This window comes from Chrysochloris asiatica, unplaced genomic scaffold, assembly GCF_000296735.1.
Source record: "Chrysochloris asiatica unplaced genomic scaffold, ChrAsi1.0 scaffold00126, whole genome shotgun sequence".
NCBI classification, from domain to species: Eukaryota; Metazoa; Chordata; class Mammalia; order Afrosoricida; family Chrysochloridae; genus Chrysochloris; species Chrysochloris asiatica.
In genome coordinates, this window is record NW_006408644.1 from 3,453,018 (window position 1) to 3,453,646 (window position 629).

The window sequence follows — 629 nt, forward strand, 5'->3', positions numbered from 1 at the left end:
GGTTGGCCCAAGATCGAACATTGTTTCGTTCTGCTGTGCATAGGGTCGCTATGAGTCGGTTCCGACTCGATGGCACCTGACAACAACAACAACAAAGTACAAGTAAACATCTTTCTTGTATTCTTTGCTTTTATCCAATATCCATCTGATGTTATCAATGTCATACCTAGTTCCACATCCTCTTTTGAATCCAGCTTGAATTGCTGCCAAATCCCTGTTTATGTACTGCTACAAAAAGTTTGAATCATCTTCAGCAAAATTTTACTTGCATTTGATTTTGTTGATATTGTTTGATGAATTCTGCACTCTGTTGGGAATGGACACAAAAATTAAACTGAGGAAAGGTGTTATGTCAGGGTTGTATTCTTTCACCATACTGATTCAATCCATATACTAAAGATGTATTCTGAGAAGCAGAGTATATGAAGAAGAACATGGCATCAGGTTTGGAGATAGACTCATTAACAACTTATGATATGTGCTGGGAGCCGATGAGGGTAGAGGACAGCTTCGATTTGCCACTTGACACAGTTTCGGTAAATAGTGGAGTGGTCTTGCAAAACAGATAGCTCTCAGAAGTTGCTTTCTACCTTCTCTTTAGAGTAATCTTAATTTTACTTATAAAAATA